General features: G+C 30.2%; 1 pseudogene; it reads left to right on the forward strand.

Annotated features, from left to right (window-relative positions):
- Positions 1 to 4591: 4591 nt before the first annotated feature.
- Positions 4592 to 5831, forward strand: LOC111294799 (abscisic acid receptor PYL4 pseudogene; annotated as a pseudogene).
- Positions 5832 to 22273: the final 16442 nt, after the last annotated feature.

Raw genomic sequence — 22273 nt, forward strand, 5'->3', positions numbered from 1 at the left:
CCTATTGCATATGCTTAGAAAATAGGAAAAAAAAGTATATGTTGAGATGATTTTGAGAAAAGACATCAATGATAATCCATTGAAATGAAAGAAATCACATTAAGGTATGACTTTTTTAAAGTTTCAATGCCTCTATTAAAGAAAAGCTTTTTCGAAAGTAAAAATGATCTATAAAACCTCAAGGCATGATATTGAAAATCTCATATATCCACTTTATTTTTCAAAAGTCGAAGCTCGGTAGAGGAGTACTTTATTTTTCAAAAGTTGAAGTCTTGGTGGAGGAATACTTTATTTTTAAAAAATTGAAGCCTCGGCGGAGGAGTAGTTTATTTTTCAAAAAGTTGAAGCCTTGATAGAAAAGTACTTTATTTAAAGTTTTAAGCCTCAGTTGTAGGGGAGATTTTATTTAAAGTTTGAAGCCTCAGTTGTAGTAGAGCATTTTATTTAAAGTTTCAAAGCCTCTGTTAAGAAAAGCATTTGTGATATTTTTTATTTTTCTTGACCCAAACAAATGGATGTATTTTGTTTTTGTACAATTCTTGTTTTATAGAAAATGTACAAAGAGATATAGATGTAGACAACCTATTTTTTCCAAAAAATTTTTCAAAATTGAAATGGGTTTCAATTGTGAATTAGACCTTAATACAAAAATTTTGGGCCCAAAAGATCGAAAGCCTAAAAAAGTGTTGATTTTTATTTTAATTTTAACTTTGATTTTAATTTTTTATTTGAATTTTGATCTTTAAATTTAAATTTAAATTTTAATATTTTTGGTTTAATATTGTTTTAATCAAAGTTCAAAGTTAAAAAAAGAAGTAAAAAAAATCAAAATACAAAGAAAAGAAAAAACTTAGGGAAACTTTATAGATTTGGTCTTAGATTTGATTTCAAATTTTGGAACATAAAGATCAATTGCCTAAGGAAAATCTTGAATCCTAATCTATGGAAAAAAGAAAGATTACAGAAAAATCAAATCATGGAGATTTTTCCTAGATATGGTGGAATTAAAATTTGTTCAAATTGACATGGGATTTATCCCTATAAAAGGACTTCCAATCAACAATCTTAGGACACAAACAAGAAAGCAAGAAGAGGCTCGCTCAAGCAATCAAAAGCACATAAATAATAAGCAATAGGCAAATAGAAGCAACAAGCAATAATTAAGCAAACAATAAGCAAATTGGCATTCAATTTGAGCATTAAAAAATTTTGCGTTTTCTATTCTTAGTTATGGGTTCTAGGTTGATTTTTTGGTGGTTTTTGGGAATCATTCTGAGTTTGGGTTTTCTGAGATTTGTCTAGAATTTAGTTTTTGTTCTAGGTTTTGAATGATTTTGAATTCTATTTTTTTTTTAGGAAATTTTGGGTTTGTTTAAATATATGGGATTGTTCTTGAATTAGAATTGATTTTGGATTTTGGATTATGGATTTCTTGTTCCCTTTTGAGTTTGTTTTTTCGCTTTCTAGATTTTATTGAAATTTTGGTTGAATTTTTTAATTTTTTTGAGTTTTTTTTTTGTTTTTTTGGGTTTGGGTTTGAATTTTGAGAATTTCTAGGTTTGGAATTAAATTTTTCTATGGAATTTAAAGTTTTTGGCAATTTTACTTTGATCAAATAAATTTTATAGTGGGTTCTAGAATTTTCTAAAAAATGGTTTGAATTTTCGATGCTGGTTGAATTTTTCAGCACTAGAATCTAGGTTTGTAGATCAATTTCTGGAATTGGTTAAGTTTTTCGGTTGAACTTTTAGAGAGAAGCCAAAGAAAAAGCAAGAGAAACAATAAAGGTGAAATCTAAAAGAAAAGGAAAATTTTGGCTTTTATACTGAGACCAAACGACATTGTTTTGGAATTGTCCTGGATCTGCATACCCGACTAGCTGCGCTGACCCGTTTGGAGACCTGACTTGCAGCGTAGGTTTCTTCTTTTGTTTTTCCTTTTATTTTTTTTATTTTGATTTTCTTTTTCTTTTTTTGGTTTTTTTAATTTTAATTTTTTTTATTATTTTGCTTTTTATTATTTATTATTCTAATTGAGTGAACAATTTAAAGAATGAAGAAAAAAATTGGTAAGATTATTTATGATGTTTTTATTTATTTTTTTTTACATGATATTTATTTTTGCATGAGTCTAATTAATTGCATGTTTTAATATATATTTGCAGCAGTTTGATTTAATATTGCCTAATTTAATTGCATGATTAATATATTTGCATTATTATTGTATGCTTATCTTTGCGTGATTTATTGTATTTGTGTTTAATTTTTGCATGATAATTATTAAATAATGTTTTATATTATTGCATGATATATTTTTGCATGATTATTTTTATATGATTTATTATATTTATGTTTGATTTTTGCATGATATTTTATATTATTGCATGATATATTTTTGCATGGTTCATTATATTTTTTGTTTGATCTTTGGCATGATTTATTGGATGATGACTTTTTATTTATTACATGGTATCCTTACATGATTTTTTTATATGATTGGTATATTAGCATGATATTTCTTATTATTGCATGATTGCATGATTTGACCTTTTTTTTTTTATAGAATTTTTGTATGACAATGTTGTATAAATAATAAAAGGATTGGAATTGATTTATTTGTATGATAAAATCCATCTTTAATAAGGCTTAGAAAAGATAACATATAGCTATCTTACTGCAAATTTTGGGTGTAATGGAGTGCAAATACTTCACTGCACATAATCAACTCTCGAATTTTAGTTTTGTTGAGATATACCAGAATTTATTCTTTTTAAAGACCCTTAGTTTACATTTAAGATAACTTTAAAAATGATAGATTTACATAATTAGCCAATCATACCTAAATAAAAAATATTGGTGGTGATTTTTTTTTGTCTAATAAGTAGGTTTTTGGATCTAGACGTTATGACAAATAGTATAGATATCAACTTAGTTAAGCTCCCTTGATGCACCTAAAATTGTTTTAGATATAAATATTTAATTAAGAGTCTTAATCTAACTAGGGGTATGATTTGATACAGACTTGGACTAGACATGAAAAAAATTGTTTTGTTTTTCCTTATTAAAGCACAAAATGATAGATTGGGTTAAAATTTTCAAACTAAACAACAACCAAGTTGGTGAAACTTGGTTGGAGCAGAAGAAAAAAAATGGAATAAAAGGGAAAAAAAAAAAAAAGGGAAGAGATGACCAAAGGGAATCATGTCAAAAGTTGAAAAATAAATGGTAGAGACTTTGGCGCTTTTTTTTCTTGAGCTTTTTGAGAGAGAAAGAGAAAGAGAGATATAGATGATTAAAGTTAAATGTGGGTAATAAAATAGAACCAACTTGATGGATGATGTTATTGAACTAACCCCCTTTATTATGTTTTATGGCTTTTTTTTTTTTCAAATGTTCATTTAAGAAATTAATTAGACAAAGAAATAATGCAATATATAAATATTAGCGTATGCTTTCTTTCATTTTTATAAATGAAAACCACATACTATTATCATAATAATGTGGTGATGAATAGATAGGTTTCCTACTTTCTAGATTGTTGTTGAAATTTGTGCTCTAATGTTTGTTTTCTACCTAAACGGGACGTACTTCTGTTAACTGCTTATTGTATTCCAGCAAAGAAGAGTAACAGCCACCGTCATTATTGTAAAATTTAAATCTGTTGCAAAGTAAAGACTTAGACACCCATAATAATAACTTAAATTACCATCTTTCTAAAAAAACTAGTTAATTATTTTTTTCGAAAGCCAAAAGAAAATATTTTATTAAGAAGATAATAAAACCAAATTAATTGTCTCATTCGTTAAAAAAAAAAATTATGCTGAGGTGTGTCTTAAAGTCACTCTTTAAAATTATTATATTAAGAAAAAAAAATTTAATATATTGAAATTCATAATATTAGCTGTCGATTGTCACATTTGTTTAAAAAATTATATTATAAATAATATTTTAATTAATTTTATAAAGATGTTTTAAAGACACTCTTTAACCAAATTCAAAAAGAAAATGAAAACGAAGAATATATATTAATTAATTTTGTAGGCTAGTTGATAATGACGACGACAACATTATCATAATTTAACAAGACTTTATTTTTATTTATAATTATTTGTATATTCTAACCACATTGATTAACACAATTTTGATGGAACAGTACATTTCTGTTTTGTAGACAAATTAATAAAATATTTTATTTATTAAAAAATTAAAATAAGATATCTTGATATATTTATATAAATAAAAATATATAAATTGTATACGTAGACCAAAATAATAAAATGACATATAATCTTATAATTTCTCTATTCCATTTTCTTTGTTAATTTTTTTTTATGTTCAAAATTATGTCCTTTTTTTAATATCTAAAATTCTTATTTTTTATGATTTTTTATATTTTTTGACGTTAAATATCATAGAATTTTAATTTTTAAAAAATTAAAATTTAGTATTAAATATATTAAAGTAATTTTTTTTTAAAATTTCATAGAAATTAATACATAATAAATAATTTGAGAGGAGAGAGTCTTAGTAAACTTCAAAAGTTAATAGCAACCTTCAACATGACAAAAACCCCAACTTTTAATTATTTTATTAGAAAAACAAGAAAATTGATTCAATCTTTTGGATAAAATAATTGGATAATCAACCCAAACTAAGTCCAAAAGGAGCTGCAACTTGGCGATCCACTTGCAGTGTCCAACGTAAGCTGCTTCTCTTTCTCTTTCTTCTTGTTCTTAAAACTGTTCCTCAAAGAAATCCTAAACACTATTCCAAGTGGATCTTTTTTTATATAATTAAAACACTTCCTTTTAATCTTCTCGTTTATATTTAGCCTCTCCCCTACGCATAAAGTCTGACATGGCCTGTAACCCAAACGCACATTCATCCACTTCGCCACCGTGACATCCTCGTTCCAGCTCCACGGACCCCTCACCGCCACCTCCACCGCCTCCATTGGCAGCTGCCACCAAATGCAAACTCAACCCACCACCACAACCACCACCCTGACAAGGTTTTTCCCTCTACCTTGTGGCGACTCGCTGCCTGACACAGTCTCCACGAACCATATCCACACCCTGGGGCCTAACCAGTGTTGTTCAGCCGTGGTTCAAGCCATCGAAGCCCCCGTTGAAACCGTTTGGTCGGTGGTTCGACGCTTTGATAAACCTCAAGCTTACAAACACTTCCTCAAGAGCTGCCATGTCATAGTCGGCGATGGCAACGTGGGCACCCTCCGTGAGGTCCACGTGGTGTCCGGCCTCCCCGCCGCTTCCAGCACGGAGAGGCTTGAGATTCTTGACGATGAACGTCACGTGCTTAGCTTTAGCGTGATTGGAGGCGATCATCGGTTGAACAATTACAGGTCTGTCACTACGCTACACGTTTCTCCAAATGGTAAAGGGACAGTTGTCGTCGAATCTTTCGTCGTTGATATACCGCCTGGTAACACTAGAGAGGATACGTGCATTTTTGTTGATACCATCGTACGTTGCAACCTTCAATCTTTGGCTCACATGGTTGAAAATATGGCTAGAAGAGAAAAATTACGATCCTCTTAAAATCGTTTTAAAAAAAGGTAGTAATTCTCTTAATTTTTTTTTCTTGATATGGGATCGATCAATGACAACGATGGAGTATCTGCTAGCTATAACAAAGATCGAAGCTCACATCAGGAATTCATAGATCAAATAGAGGCCTTGATGAAGTTGAACTCGTTAAACGTTAAATTTGTTTTCTTGCTGATTTCTTCACCGTTTTCTTTTGTGAAGATTTTGGTTAACTTTTCTGTTTATCTGTCTCTATATGTAATTATGAATGTGTTTCCTTTATTTTCTTCTTTGTTTCACAGTCAAAAAAGTTGTAGTAATCCTTGTGAACTATCTCTAGATTACCTTCTTTGTTTGCCCTTCTCTTTTCTAATTATCTTTTGAAAACATAGAAAGAGCATTAGGTATTTCAATCAACCCTAGCGCCTAATAATTATCTTCTCCTTCTATATTTTTTACCCCAGTTGGGCAAGGATCATTTTGCTAATTACCATCAGCAAATCGATTTGATTGTTTTTATTTGTATATATCTTGGAAATACCGCCAAATATTTATCGGATTAATGAAATAATTTTCATTGTAAAGTGCTAAAATTGTCACAAAACTTTGCTGTAAAGTGTTGAGAGATTCCATCATATAACATGTTTACAAGAAAAAAGGGTGAAGATTGAAGAATCAACACAATATTCAACTGTTGATTATTAAAAGAAATCCTAGTTTTAGAATTTTCCGTGTGCTTGTATCCATGCACGGATAGGTTTTTGAATAATCGGCAATAAAAATGATATATTTGAGGAGAGAAAGAATCAACACAGCTTTTGCAAATTGCAACTTGCAACTTGCAACTTGACTTTTATGAACACCAACTTAATTGATGCAGAAAACAATGCATTTTGCACATCTTTTCTAAGTTTTCTTTCCCCTTTTTCTCTCTTATTGCTATATACTATATTTTTGTGTAATGAAAGGGACAGGGGATTTGCAAGTGGGTACGGTAGCTGTTAACGTTCCACATTGTTTCCATAACAAATGAAACAAATTAAAAGCCACCCATGTTGCTTCTGTCTCGCTGCCGATTTGACTGCTCCTCAAGCCCTTCGTCACGTAAGAATTACTAATTTTTTTTCTCCCTGTAATCTTCATTAATTTCATCAATTAATAACGCCAATAAATTTCATAAGCCTAAAGATTTAAGTGTTCGGTTGACGATTTCAGGAAGGAATTTCAGTTCCTGTTTGTACATACAGTACCTAGAGATTACTGTTGTGTCGTAACGATCAGCAAGCTTCCTATATTTCTTAATTTGGTATTTGTTTGCATTATATTATGGAATCGGTTTAAAAATAAAATTTCTATAGGCAGGCAATCCTATAGCCTAAAATTTTTTTAAAAAAATTATAAATGTTGAAAATTAAACGTTGATTTTACAAGAATCCATATGAATTATCATGTAGTCTAGATTTTGTGGAACGGTATATCCTTGCATATATAGCAAATTATGATGTACATGTCAATTGGTAATGTCATTATCGTTTAATTGGATCCCTACACAATAAAAGTACCGAAGAAAATAGAGCATATATATATATATATATATATATATATAGAGAGAGAGAGAGAGAGAGAGAGAATGGAAAATTATTATTTTTTGTTGATGCAAAATTTCTTTAAGTAAAAGTCAATCCGATTTTTATTGCCTTTGAATTTTATTCCATCAAAAGCCATTTTAGCCGCTTGCTAAAATGCCATGCGATTTTCTCATATTTGAAAAAGGCTGGAATTTGCTTAAAAAAAAACAGATGGTGGCACCCCCTACACGTGGTTCTTGTCTGCAACTAGCTAAAAGTAAAAAGAAAGAAATTATATTTTTCTAGCTTTTCGAAGAATGTTATTACTATTAAGGCTGAGAAAAGAATGGTTAAAAGCTTTGCAATTTGGAGCTGCTGGGAGAGAGAGAGAGAGAGAGAGAGAGAGAGAGAGAGAGAGCCGCAGGCAGCTAAGACATGCAGACAGCCGATGCTTCAGTATAGATACGCGAAAGCTGAAATTTGCAATAAGAGGCTTTAGACAATTGTTTTCCTCAGGAAAAAGGAAAAAAAAAAAAAAAAAGGCCTGTTGGCTGTTTCTTACACCTAATTGAATCTTTAGAATGAAGCAACGAAGGGTTCCATATTTGAGATGAAAAGCTACTAGAAATCTAACCTAATCTTCATCGGGAAATAACAAAAGTTGTACCTATAATTTCAGCATCACCCTTCAGCACTGAATTAAGGGAAAGAATATTTTCTTTTTCTTCAATCTTATAGATCGAATTCATTATATATAATTTCTTTTTCTCTTAAGAGAAAAAAGAAGAAAGTAAAAAAGACGAAAGCTCCTATGCTTTAAATCGAGTAAGATCTTACGTGAAGACTGGAGTGGTGACCGATGAGCATCTAAAATGTAGGAAGAAGATATCATAGAAATTTATGAAAATCAATTTACATAGGGAAAAGAGTTTACCATTTGCTAGAGGCTCCGTATTTATCATTCTACATTTTTTATATATAATTTTAGAGTAAATTTCAAGATTAGTCACTCAGTTTTGGTTACTTTTCCAACTAGGTTTTTATAATTTGTCTTATTTAAATCACTAAAATTTATTAAACGTATGAAATATAATTACTCTAACAGATTCGATTTAAATTATTAATAGTAAAATGATATAGCAACTATGTGTCGTAACGTTTTCGGACTATCAAACCTAAAAATTTTAAAATAGAGAAATAAAAAAGGAGTCGTCACTAATCTTTTTTAAGAAGTAATTGATCACCCAAAAGTTTATCTTTTTAATAAAATTATAAAAGCGGATTTAAAGTTTATCAAGAAAATAAATTTCGGTCTATGAAAATCAAGTTAGATTCAAGAGTCGATTACGTGTTGGAAAGGATTAACACTCCCACAATGCCCATAAATTGGTACCATTTAATCATGCACTATTTTCAATGTTGGATGAAATAGTTTTGATTTGATATTTAATAATATAAATTCTCTTTTATATTTTTTAAATTAATTTTATTAAAATTCTTTATTTAGAAATATCGAAAAAATCTCAAAGTTAAAGAATTATTTTAAAATTCTCAAATATCTAGGCAGAACTTTAAAGATAATACTTTTGACTGATATTTACCACGACATCCCTTGAAAATAAAAATAACATCATTTGCAAAAGATAATTGTTAGTGACTCTCCAACATCTAGACAGAGTACCAAAAATTATTTCCTTTGAAATGTTATTTTTGTTTTGTTCTAAAATTGCACATTTTTGAAAGTAAGTAAATTAAATAAGAAAACATTTTGTACGAAAAAGTAAATGATGATATTATCAGGTAATAAGTAGAAATTAAAGATAGAGGAGTGCAAACAAGTGCAAACAATAACAAATAAATGTATGTAAACCAATAGATGCTGTGTATGATGATGGAATGCAAATTTGAAATTGGATTCTTAAATATAATGAGATCACCTTGACTCTCCAACATCTAGGTATAGCTTAGGTGTGACTATTTATATTTAAGATCCCATTTTATTATTAATTAGTTATTAGCCCCTTTTGGATTAAAGATTCACTTGAAAAACTTAATGGAATAAAGTTTCCTAAATACCCTATCATTTAGGCAGCATTCGGGAATAAATTACTCCACTTGAGATTTTCACACGTATCCTTAGAGTTTCGAAATGGTTTTGATAAAGGTTTAGGTCGAAGTTTTAAAGTTTGAATAATTTTTCAGTAATGATTCGGGAATACGTACCAAATTTGAAGTTTTTAGAATTGTGGATTTTAAGACTTTGGATTTTAGGGTTTGGGATTTTGGATTTTACGGTTAGGGTTTCGAGTTTCAGATTTTGGGGTTAGGAGATTTGGGATTTAATTTTAGGGTTTGGCGGTTTGGGGTTTAGATTTTTAGGGTTTAAAAGGTTTAGAGTTTAATTTTATTGTTTAGAGGTTTAGGGTTTGAATTTAGGGTTTAGGGTTTAAATTTTAGGGTTTAATGAAAACACAAACATCTTTAAAAATTTTCAACATCTAGGCAGATTTTCGAAGCAAGTTCGATTTTTATAATTTTTGAAAATTAATTAAAATTTTCATATATTTTCTTTTCATAAAAAATTATTATTATTATACTTTTTTTAATTTTTTTTAATTTAAAATTTTTTTTATAATTTTCCAACATTTAGGCGAAATTATTTTTTGGGTATGTTTTTATTCCTTACAACATCTAGGCAGAAAAAATAAAATATTATATTCTTATTATTTATTATTATTTTTTAAGCATTTTTATTTTTTTTATTTATTTTATTTATTGTTCAAAAGTTTGAATTCATGGTTTATTTTTGTTATTACCATTATAAAAGACAACAAAATTTATTTTAACACATTTAAACATTTTATCATGTATAAACATTAATAGTAAAATTTAAAATAACATAAATAAAAAAAAATTTACCTGAATCAGATCGATCAACGACAATTCGGTTGAACTGAAAAATGGTCGATTTGGTGCACGATTCGATTGAACCGGCTGAAGAACAATTTGGCCTAGTCTAATTGAATCGGTTCAGAGCTGTTAGAGGAGCCGAGTCAGCGGGTTGCTACACGATCTTGGGTCAGGTCACGGGCATGCGCAAATACTTCCTGGTCTAGATGATGTCGTTTTGAGCTTTCTTTTTTTTTTTTATAAAAGCAAACTTTTTTTTAGATCATTTTTCTCCTTTTCTCAAAAGAAAAAAAAAGTTCCAGAGCTTAACGATTCTCTCTGGCCTTGCCCGGAGTCCGACATCATGCCACCGCATTGGTCGTCGCTAAGGTTCACCGTTGACAGTGGTTGCCAGTGGCCGCCAGTGACCAAAAAATAGAAAAACTCTTCCTGAAGCTCTCATCGGCTTCTTTTTTTCAAATCCGATGTCATTTTTGTCGAAAACAGTCCCGATATGGACAAATCGGGCTTTGAAGATTTTATTTTCTTTTTTTTTTTTTGAAAACTCAAATTAACACTCTCTTTTTCTTTGTTGTTGGAGAGCTTTGGCACTGAGGTTCCTCATTGCGGGAAGGATTATTTGTTTTTGTTTTTTTTTTTCCTGTTTGGGTGTTTGGGGACTGTTTGCGATCTTCTAGTGGATGAGTCTAGTAGGAGTGTGAGAAAGCTTTTGGGTTTCTAGGTGTTTGAGTTTTGGTGCTTTTGTGTTTGAGAGTTCGAGAAAGGCTAAAAGGGGAAAGGTCGGGTGCTTTATAGGGCTGAAAATGGTGATAATAGGTAGAGCATGCACTTGGCAAGTTGTGGGTGGTGGTTCTAGACAGTTAGGGCTGGTGAGGTGCAGGGATTCTGATGGGATTGGGGATGATTATGGCGTAGGGTGGGTGGCCAATGGTGCTGTGCAAGGCACCACTGCCATCCCAGTTTTTTTTTCTTTTTATTTTTATTAATTAATTTTAATTAAACCAATATTATTATTATTAAAATTATTATTATAAGTGAAAATGGTAGATTGGACAAAATCTAGTGTCTACAGCTACCACTCTTTACATATTATTGAGAATCAGGAATAGGGCAAAGATAAAGACAATGATTTTGTCCAAAGCTAACTCGATGAGTTTCCTAAAAAGTTTTGTTTTTTTTTTGTTATAAAAAAAATTAGGGTTTAACTGCAAATTAAGTGGAAAAGAACAATTAAGGTGATATTGCGAAATAAAAAAAATAATGATAGAGATAAAATGATTGGGATTAAAATGTGAGTTAGAAAATAAAGACAACTAGGATTGAACCACAAGTTAGAAAAATAAAAGCAACAGGATTAAATTACAAGTCAATAAAGCAAAAATGATCGGGATTGAACAATTACTCGAAGATTAACGATAACTGGGATTGAATCGCAAGTCAGAAAAATAAAAGCGAATGGATTAAATTACAAGTCAGGAAAACAAAAATGACCAGGATTGAACCACTAGTAAGAGATTAACGACGACAGGAACTGAACCGCAATTCAAAAAAATAAAAGCGATTGTGATTAAACCGTGAGTCAGGAAAATAGAAATGATCATAATTAAATCATGAGTCAGAGATTAACGAAGATCAGATTGAATCGTAAGTAAAAAAAATAAAAGTGACTAATATTAAACTATAAGTTAGGAACATAAAAATGATCGGAATTAAACCATGAGTCAGAGATTAACGACAACTGGGACTGAACTGTAAGTCAAAAAAATAAAAGCGACTGGGATTAAATCGTAAGCTAGAAACTATATAAATAATCAGGATTAAACCACGAGTCAAAAATTAACGACAATCGAGATTGAACCACAAGTTAGAAAAATAAAAGCGACTAGGATTAAACCGTAAGTCAGGAACATAGAAATGATAGGGATTAAATCACGAGTCAGAGATTAACAACGATTGTAACTAAACTGTAAGTAAAAAAAAAAAAAAACGACTAGGATTAAACTGTAAGACAAGAAACTATAAAAATGATCGGGATTAAACCACAAGTCAGAGATTAATGACGATTGGGACTAAATCGCAAGTTCAAAAAATAAAAGTGACTAGGATCAAACCGTAAGTCAAGAAACTATAGAAATAGTTAAGATTAAACCACAAGTCAAAGATTAACGATGACCGGGACTGAACTGTAAGTCAAAAAAATAAAATCGACTGGGATTAAACCGTAAGTCAGGAAGATAGAAATGATCGGGATTAAACCACGAGTCAAAGATTAACGATGATTGGGGTTGAAACGTAAGTCAAAAAAATAAAAATGATTGAAATTAAACCACAGGTTAGGAAAACAGAAATGATCGGGATTGAACCACTAGTTAGAGATTAATGATGACTAAGGTTGAACCGTAAGTCAAAAAAATAAAAATGATTGGAATTAAACCGCAAGTCAGGAAAACAAAAATGACCGGGATTGAACAACTAGTTAGAGATTAATGATGATTGGGATTGAACCATAAGTTCGAAAAATAAAAGTGACTGAGATTAAACTGCAAGTCAGGAAACTATAGAAATGATCGAGATTAAACTACGAGTCAGAGATTAACGATGATTGGGACTGAATAGCAAGTCAAAAAAATAAAAAAATTGATCGAGATAATACAGCAAATCAAAATTATGCCTAGAGGTCTTATAAATCATGCCCAGAGGTCTTATAAATCATGCCCAGAGGTCTTACAGAATCGATCGAGACAACACCGCGAATCAAAATTATACCCGGAAGTCTTAGAAATCAACATCTTTGAATGCTCATATAGTTAAAGGTCTGTGAACTTTGAAAATTTAAAAATCTTTTGCCTGAAAGTCTTGAAAGTTATGCCCAAAGGTTTTAGAGATTATGCTTGGAGGTCTTACAAATCTCAAAATCTTTGAATGCTCATCTTAATAAGAGGCAATAAAACTTTAAAATTTTGAAAATCTTTTTCCCGAAGTTTTTAAAAATTTCAAAATCTTTATTTATCTTTCCGATCAAAGGCAATGGAACTTTGAAAATTTAAAAATCTTTTTAAACATGCCTTTCGCCTGATCAGAGATTTTTGAGACTCTAAACGTATTGTTTAAAGAAGGTTCCTCCTAAACAGAGGCTTTGAAATCTTGATTGAAATTGGTTCCTCTCAAACAGAGGCTTTGAAATCTTAAAAAACTTACCCCCTCATATTTTTTCCTTTTTCTTTGTTTTTAATACTTACAAAGTTGATAAATGCAATCATGATACAAATGTCTATTCTCATCAAATGATGCTAATGGAAATGTCGATGTGAATACAAATGTCAATAAAAATGCAAGGATGTGAATGCTTGATGCAAATATATTTGACTTTTTTACAATGCAAACGACAATGTTGTTTTTCATGTAAATGCCTCTACACATACATTTTCTTAGGGTGCAGATGCCATGATGCAAATGCAAATTTTTCTTATGGTGCAAATGCAAATATCTTTTTTGTGATGCAGATGCTATTGATGCAAATGCAAATGTCCCTTTAATGATGCATAAGCAAGTGATGCAACTACAAATCATTTTTTTATTTTTTTGTTCATAGGTCAAATGTCTTTCTAATGATGCAAGTGATGCAAATGCAAAAACTCTTTCTACCCCTCTCTTTTTTTAAAAAAAAATCTTTGTTCAAATTTTCAATGTTTAATTTTCATAAAAAATGATTTCGTATTATGTACAAAATCTCAAATAATCTTTAAAATTTTTAAAAGTGATCAAAAATTTGCGCAACATAAAGTATCTTTACAGTCAATGAAAAAATTTAAAACTCAAGACTTTCGAATCTTTTGAAAATTGATGACTACTATTTGGAATACTTGTGAATTAGGGGTAATTAACAATTCCTCTTTTCACTGGTGGGCATATCTCATGAAAAACTCGACAAGGGTTGCAAAGATTTCTCTTGGGCTCACAAAAGAGATAATTTTTTTTAAAATACTTTTCTTTTATTGAAAAGTGATACTTCAATGTGAGTCAAAACTAGCCATTACTTTCTAAATAAGATTTAGGAAGAGTACAAGGCTGGTTTTTTTTTTTTTTCAAATAGAAGGTCTTTAATGGGTATTGGTCTTTCAAAAGGCTTTATTGATATTCTTTTATTCTGGATAGAACCTTGGAACTCTAACATTCATTTTGGGGCCTCAAAAAATGACTTTAGCTCTAAACTACCCTTTTGGAGTTTTCACCTTAGAGCTATATTTTCTATTAATGAAGAACTTGGTGAATCTTGCCAAATACCAACAAGTATGTACGAAATTTCAAAGATATTGCTTTTCAATCCAAGTATCCACATTTGATTAGAATGGACTTTTCAGGGTATGTAATGCAGATCAAGGTTCAAGATTCTGAAAGAATGGATAAAAAGGCTTAAAATATTTTATTCAGGGTAATTAGGCCAAGGATACTAAAATGCATTCTCTAACTTTCTTTTTTTGCTTTTTTCTCTTTTTTAAAAAGAAAAAACATCTGACTTTAGTTTCAGCAACTTTATTCACATTTATTTGCCCTGAATTCTCATATTCAAGGTACATATATATATTTTTTTATTTTTTATTTATTTTTTTTTTGAAATTCTAACTGAAGCTTCAGATCCTTATCTCCAAGTCTTTTTGTTCTTCATTAGAAATGCCTAACTTCATCTTTAGTTGTTCACTCTCTTAAATTGTTAGGATTTCAATTGAAGTCTTATTCCCTTTTTGCCTCAAACTTTCACCTTCAAGGGGCATGTCAGACCTTTTCAATAATTAAACACTTCCATTGAAGTTTGTTTCTTAAAGGTATCTTTATTTTACCCTCTAATGTAAAAAATGATCCTTGGCTAGGGTTTATTTTTTAAAAAAATTAATTAATAAGCTTAAATGGGTAGTAAGTGGATAATTTTTATATATGAGAAGGATAGAAAAAGATGGCCATTCATCATTTCAAACATGATCACTTGATTCGAAGAGTGAATTATTGAAGAGTGAGAAAAAAGAGATTTTTTTTTCATTTTACTTTTTTTTGTTTTATTTGTTTTTTGTGATATCCCATCCTGTTTTCCACTCAAGGTTCTAATGACGATTAAGTTGTATAAGATTGATCGCATAGTTCAAAAAGGCTCATTGGGCTCAATTTTTTTTTTTTGTGAAAGAAAGAAAAAAAGTATAAAGGTATGAAACAAATTGTCTTAGGCAAAAAGGGACTTCGTTTTTAATCAATGTGCCTTAAGACATGAAACAAGGGCTACTTAAGAGAAAAGTTTCAAGCATTTTTGTGTCTATGGTCATAGCAAAATTTTGACACACATTGAATTACCAATTAAAATTTTGAAAGAATATATGATTTTTTAAAAATTCAAAACGAATTTTCAAAATTAACTTCTTTTGTTCTTTGCCCAAGAAAAGATTATCTACCTTTTAAAGTATGAATTCAAACTCACATTCCCTGAGAAATTATGGTTGATCAGTCAAGTCACTTGAGTGATGAAAGTATTCAAAAAGGTGTAAGGGTATTTGATGGGTTTTTTCCAAATAGTATCACAATTTCTTCCATCTTTATTACAATGAAAACTTTTCCTCTTTCTTTCTTTTTTTTTTTATCTTGAAAATTATTTATATGGGACTTTTTATTCAAGCAAATGCATAAAAAGAAATTTTCATAAAAGGTCCAAAGCGTTCAATTTTTTCAATGAAGTTAGATAACTTCTAAGGACACCATGCACATGTCATACATAAATAGTGAAAAGATTTTTAAAAAAATCCTATCTTTATTTTTTTGAACTCGAGACTTCCGTTTACATCTCAACTCCTCACATTTAGCAATTGAATGGAGTCAACTGGTATTGTTCAAATACCATTGTTGATTAAATCTTCAACCTTTTCTTTCAGCTGTCTGTATTTTTCAGTTAAATGATTGATTACCCCCATATGATAATCACACTTGCCATTGGGATCATAACCCATTGCCAATGGATTTGGTGTTACTTTTAAAGGCATAGAAGTGAGATACTGACCTTTTATTAGTAAAGGCAAAAAGTGAGAAATAAGGATGGGCAATTTCTCTTGATCATTCCTTGGCCTCTTTCGATTCTTTGTTGGTCAGATTGTGGGTTCAAATGTAGGAACAAGATCATGAATGGCCATTTAAGGATGGGAATTTGCTGAAAAGCCTAAATACTAGCTTGGTTGGCAAAGATATGGGTTATGAGAGATATTGCTTGTGACAAGGTGATGAGGTTGATGAAAAAGATATGGATTAAATAGGATAAAGCTATCAAGTAGATGCCTCTCCATTATGACTGCTTGCACTTCCCTTTCATTACTTTCTAATGTACTGCCCTTTTCAACATCTATTGCATCTTTTAACTTAATCTTGCCATTCTTGACTGCATTCTTTATAATTTTGCCAAAAATCACCATCTCAAAAAAGCTTTTGAAGACATTCTCGATCATTCTTTCATGATAAAGAGTGTCCAATGAATTGACAAACAGAACAACAATTTTTTTCTCTGACAATGGTGGTTATACTTGGGTTGCTATGTCTATCCATCTATCTGCATATTCTTTAAAATTTTTAGTTGACCTTTCCTTCACATTCTGCAAGAACATCCTATCTGGTACCGTATCTTTAACATGCTTATATTATGCTACGAAGGCCCTAGCCAAGTCATTTCAAGAGTAAATTTTTTTTCGATCCAACTGAACGTACTGCAGACCGAGTGAGACTATCTTAAAAGTAACAGATTAACAACTTATCATCATGAGTGTGACCTATCATCTTTCGACAGAAAATGGTGATATGTGTTAAAGGGCATTTCATTCCATTATACTTATCAAAATCTAAGGCTTTGAATTTTGATGAAATAACAAGATCAGGCATTAAAATAAGCTCATTAGCATCAACACTCCCATACATATCATGGCCTTCAACTGCTTTCAATCTCTCTTCTAACAGATCATATTTATCCTTCATTATCATATCTTTTGATGGATCTGACACTTTTTTCAATTTTTTTAATTTTTTAGGATCATCCATATTAGGCATAGCAATGGAGTCATAATGAGTAGGCTTGAGATTGCCATTTGTTTGAACTGAAGGCAACTTGGTAAAAATGTCAGTATAAGGTTGATGAGTTGTTAGAAATACTTGCAGCATATGGGCATCTTGAACATATGTGAACCCAGCTGGATACCATGGTATCTCAATAGCTGTTTCCTTCATTGTCTTGTATGTTTCAATAATTTCTTTTTCTTTTGTCAATTTTGCTAGCATCTATTTTAATTCTGCCAATTGTCTATCAACGTTTCGTTACATTTCTATAACTATTTCCTTGATCTCTTTTTGGGTCTTTTCTACTTTGTCCATCCAACTTACATCTTCATTTTTCATGATTCTGGTATCGACTCAAGTAGTATAACTGCACAGACTTAACTAATCTCATTTCCTAGGATAGCTATCCTTGCACTTTTTATTAATTATCAAAAGTGAAAAATACATTACATGAATTTTATTATCAAAAATATTTTGGCTTTGAAGGTTTAACAAAATTATATTTACAATCATCATTTTTGTCCTTAGCTAGCATGAAAAGTAATGAATTCAAATAAATGATGCATGATGTGCAAGTCAAATTTTATTATTGTTAAGGACAAGCTCATATTCCCTCTTGCAGACATTTTTTCCACCTTAAAATTTTGGTGAAGACATACTCACAACCATCACTTTTTCATAGGCTCCTTTAAACATACAATTATTAAAAATGGACAGAGGTATCAATTCATAGAAAATTTAGGTCAAAAGAAGTGTCCATTCATTCTCAAAAGTATCAAGTCTACATATTATGAACCATGCTAGGGCTAGGGCCAAAAAATAATAGACTTGCTCTCACTCCTCCTCATCTTGCCTAAGAAATCCAAAGCAGTTGACTAAGATTGTTGGAGACGATAACCTTTTTTCTTTAAAAGCTTTTACATTTTATTCATCATCATGGTCAACCTTAATGTTGCCTATAGCACTGTCTGCTATCTAGGCATGGATCAATGAAAGGTTCTTATGAATAACTGATTTCATTTTAACGTTAAAACCCAAATATCTGACTTTCATCAGTCCTTGCACACTATGTTTCAAAGCTGTGCAGTCTTTTAGAGAATGGCCAATGATACCAAAATGGTATTCACATCGAGCATTAAGGTTTACCATTTGAGGAAAGGTGGTTTATGAGGTTTAGCAATGATAGGGGTAATGAGGTACTTTTCTAGGAGCAGCAAGTATAACACTGTGTAGGACATTGGCATTGGATCAATATGGGCTTTTCCTTTGGTGTTGCCAAAGGTTTTCTGTCCTATGGTTTTTTTGTTTTGCTGAAAACATGGTGATATAGTTAGTCTTAAAGTGAATTAAGAAACTTTGGGTTAAAGATTAGGCTGAAAAAGTAGTGATAGGATAGCATGCTAAACAAGCGATTGTGAAATATAAGGTGATGGATTCAGGTGTGAAATTCTCGAAGGTTGCATGAAATTTGAAGGCCTAATCCTAGGTGCTTGGAAATGAGGTTGGAAATAGTCATAAGAAGGACTTGGGTGCCGGTCTGGACTTAGGATAGTTGGTAAAGGTTGTTTGAAGCCAGGTGACTCATTCTTGGAAATTAAAATTTTAAGCTCAATAATTTGCATAGCTAGTTCCCTTATTCCTTTCTTGAGTTCACCCAAATCTTGGTCACTATTCAAATCACCCAATGCCTTAGTATGCTGTGGAAAAGTACTGGAACTAATAGGAGCTGATTGATCTTGACTTGATGAAAGTGACAATGATCCTTGAGGAATAACAAACTCAACTCCATCGCTACCTTTAACCATTTCTATCAATTGAGCCATTAGTTGTTTCATCTCTCGAAGCTCAAGCAAAAATTACTCTTGATTCAACTCAAAAGCACTAATCCTTGCTTTCAATTGATCTCTCATTTTTGCCACTCTAATTCCCACTAAAACAGACATCTTATTTCAAGACTTAGACCAAAAATTCTAGATTACTACCCTTACTGAATGAATGCCATAAAAATAATTTCTAACTTACATGATGCAAAATGTGTTCATGAACACATGAATATAATGACTGAAGAATGTCATGAAAAACATATATGCCTATGACAATGAATTTTTATACATATAAGGACCTAAATGAAAAATTTTGTTAACCATAAACGTATATGTAAGGAATGTAATGTTATGTTACAGGGATGGTAAGATTTGAAACGCAATGTATACTCCACATGACCTTGCTATTCATGAATCATATGCGTGAAATGTAATGACATACATGAATGATGAGATGTAAACCTATGAGTAATGTAACAAACTTGTATGGAATGCATGAACCTATCAAGTGCACATTATATTTTTACATGGAATGCAATGCTTGTGTTATGCCAACCTAGTGAAACGGATACTACCTTTAAATATGTAATGAAATGGAATGTGTGCACTACCCAATACGATACGTGTGGGAGGCATGTATCATTTATCAATATGTGCATAACATGGGATGCATGGACTATACATTGACGTGGATAAAATGCAATGCATGTATTATCTTATTATCATGAGAATGGGATATAGGTACATCAAAGATCAAATGAAAGTGTGAAAGATGAAACAATATTCGAGAAAAAAATTTTTTTTCACATAAAATAACTAGGACTTGAAGATTAATCTTTATTTAGCTAATAAAAAAATTTAAGAAAAACCTTTAATCTTTGAAAATGTTTTTTTTTTTTTGCCCTTTTTTTTTCTTTTTGCTTGTTGGATAATGTTAAAAAAAATCATTTTATTCTAAAATATTTCATGAAAATATAAATTTTGGATAACTACCAAATGAATGAAATATGTGTAAAAAAAAAATCTTCAAGAAAATATTTTTCCCTTATTTTTACAAAAGGGTAATGCTTTATCGAAGGCTGATCCACGAGGCTCACTATATGCTGAGTGAGGATTTGTTCATCTAAAGGTTCTCAAATTGTTCCTCACTGACGTCTACACTAGACTAGTAAGGCACCCCGATCCTCAACCATTATAGACTATGAATGGAAAAGGGTTCAATTTGAATTGAAGTGTTTCGCTAGCAAATGCGGAGGTTATCACCTCACGAGAGTGTAGATACTTCATTTTCTCTTAAAAGGGATGGAGCCGGGGTTTAAAGCACATGCATGCGAGTGAATATGCAAAGTGTGTGTAAAGTAATGTATTAGTCAAAATAACATAAATAAATCATAAACACAGAATCAAAATAAAGTAATAACTTACAATTTCTTTTATTTATTAACTTGTATTTATATATATTTTGAAAAATTAAAATAAAGGGAATTAAATTCAATATTAGATAAAACCAATTCAATCCAAGAACTATTAATAGCACATAATTAAAATTTTGGCTTGACTATAAAAAATCCCCAGTAGAGTCACCAAGCTACTGTAATGGTTTTGTGACCGCTAGATGTAAAGAATTTTAAAATAGAGAAAAATAAAAAGGGAGTCACCACTAATCTTTTTTAGGGTGTAATTAGTCACCAAAAGTTTATCTTTTTAATAAAACTATAAAAATGGGTTTAAAGTTTATCAAAAAGATAAATTTCAGTATACGAAAATCAAGTTGGATTCGGGAGTCGGTTACTTGTGGGAAAAGATTAGCACCCCTACAATGCCTATAAATATTGGATGAAATGGTTTTGATTTGATATTTAATAATATAAATTCTCTTTTATATTTTTTTAAATTAATTTTTTCAAAATTCTTTATTTAGGAATATCGAGAAAATCTATAAGTTAAAGAATTATTTTAAAATTCTCCAACATTTAGGCAAAACTTTAAAGATAATACTTTTGACTGATATTTGCCACGACATCCCCTGAAAATAAAAATAACATCTTTTGAAATAGATAATTGTTGGTGACTCTCCAACATCTAGGCAGAGTACCAAAAATTATTTCTTTCGGAATGTTATTTTTATTTTATTTTAAAATTGCACATTTTTGAAAATAAATAAATTAAATAAGAAAACATTTTGTACGAAAAAGTAAATGATGGTATTATCAGGTAACAAGTAGAAATTAAAGACAGATTAGTGCAAACAAGTGCAAACAATAATAAATAAATGTATGTAAGCCAATAGATGCTGTGTATGATGATAGAATTAAAATTTGAAATTGGATTCTTAAATATAATGAGACCACCTTGACTCTCCAACATCTAGGCAGAGCTTAGGTGCGACTATTTATATTTAAAACCCCATTTTATTATTATACTTTTATTGTTAATTAGTTATTAGCCCCTTTTGGATTAAGGATTCACTTGAAAAACTTAATGGAATAAAGTTTCCTAAATACCCATCATTTAGGCAACACTTGAGATTTTCACTTGAGATTTTCACACGTATCCTTAGAGTTTGATAATGGTTTTGGAGTAAAGGCTTAGGTTGAGGTTTTAAAGTTTGAATAATTTTTTGGTAATGATACCAAATTTGAAGTTTTTAGAATTTTGGATTTTAATACTTTGGATTTTAGGGTTTGGGATTTTGGATTTTAGGGTTAAGGTTTCGAGTTTCAAATTTTAGGGTTTGGAGATTTGAGATTTAATTTTAGGATTTAGAGGTTTGGGGTTTGGATTTTTAGGGTTTAAAGGGTTTAGAGTTTAAATTTAGGGTTTAGAGGTTTAGGGTTTAAATTTAAGGTTTTGAGGGTTTAGGGTTTAGATTTTAAGGTTTAACGAGAACACGAACATCTCAAAAAATTTTCAACATCTAGGCGAATTTTCAAAGCAAGTTCGATTTTTAAAATTTTTAAAAATTAATTAAAAATTTCATATATTTTCTTTTCATAAAAAATTATTATTATTATTACACTTTTTTTAATTTTTTTAATTTAAAAAAATTTTTTTTATAATTCCCCAACATCTAGGTGGAATTATATTTTGGGGTATGTTTTTATTCCCTTCAACATCTAAGTAGGGAAAATAAAAATATTCTATTCTTATTATTTATTATTATTTTTTAAAGCATTTTTAGTTTTTTTTTTATTTTTATTTGTTGTTCAAAAGTTTGAATTCATGGTTTATTTTTATTATTACCATTATAAAAGACAACAAAATTTATTTTAACACATTTAAACATTTTATCATGTATAAACATTAATAGTAAAATTTAAAATAACAAAAATAAAAGAAAAAAATTTTACCTA

Source organism: Durio zibethinus, chromosome 14 (genome assembly GCF_047325235.1).
Source record: "Durio zibethinus cultivar Kanyao isolate XHJ-2024 chromosome 14, ASM4732523v1, whole genome shotgun sequence".
In the NCBI taxonomy this organism is placed as follows: domain Eukaryota; kingdom Viridiplantae; phylum Streptophyta; class Magnoliopsida; order Malvales; family Malvaceae; genus Durio; species Durio zibethinus.